We start from the raw sequence: 1,175 nt of genomic DNA, 5'->3' as shown, positions 1-1,175 counted from the left end.
ACAATTACCATTACCTTTCCAATACCATTACCATTATTATTACCCTTACCATTACGACCGCCTATACTACTTTAAGTGCTTTTATTTTTACCACAATCTATATATTACCATTACCATTGGCATTACCAATACCATTATCATTACCATTAACAATACCATAGCCGTTCCATTACTTTTACCATTATTATTCCCTTACCATTACGATCGCCCATACCATTTGAAGTTCTTTCATTTTTACCATGACCACGACCTATATATTACCATTACCAATATAATTACCAGTACCATTGCCAATACCATTACCATTAATATTACCCTTACATTACTTTTATCTTTACCACGAAATCGACTTATATATTACCATTACCATTACCAGTACCATACAATTACCATTACAATTACCCTTACCATTACTTTTATCTTTACCACGACCTATATATTATTATTACGAATATCAATACCATTACTATTCCAAAACAATTACCACTATTACAATTACCAAACATCTTTACCATTACCATTAAATGTGTCTGATGGCTTAGGGAGAGTGGATACCGAGGGTAGAACGGTATAATTAGTGTGAGATGGTCGAAATATCAAGTATTTACCTCTTGAGTACTAGTCGTTACGCGTATCCAATTTGTTACTATAGGCTTGACTGGCCGGGTAGAATCAAAAGAGGTTTAGGAAACTCATAACACTCCCCAAGGATAAACTGAGAATGCTCACGGGTATTCTCCTTGAATGTGAACTATAGCGCGGAGAAGGTTGAGACATCTCGGCCAGAACAAAGGCATATAGGCTCAGCCCAACCCAGTTCTATCTTAAATTTAATAAGGGAAAATTGCGAAAGCTCTCTGTTAATGTTTTCATTTTTTCACACAAAAAAAAATTTGCAAAAAAATAGTTTTTCTGAATGTTGTGCATATATATCAACAATTTCAATGCAAATATCTTGAAAATTTGTACACAAAAAAAATTAACTCCATTTGCGGAATCAGCGAGCGGTTTTACATGGGAATTGGAGAGTGGCAGCTGGTGAACTAGTGCAACTAAAAAAAAACGTCTGCTAACAAAATAATTTACACCTCACAGCGTTGGCCTCTACTATGACTCGTATATGTACAACAACTATCCTCTATGCCAGTTTGTTTTGTTACATTGATAGTTAATTG

This window comes from Anastrepha obliqua, chromosome 4 (assembly GCF_027943255.1).
Source record: "Anastrepha obliqua isolate idAnaObli1 chromosome 4, idAnaObli1_1.0, whole genome shotgun sequence".
Classification (NCBI taxonomy): Eukaryota; Metazoa; Arthropoda; class Insecta; order Diptera; family Tephritidae; genus Anastrepha; species Anastrepha obliqua.
The sequence above is the reverse complement of the archived record's forward strand: the minus strand, read 5'-3'. Positions refer to the sequence as shown.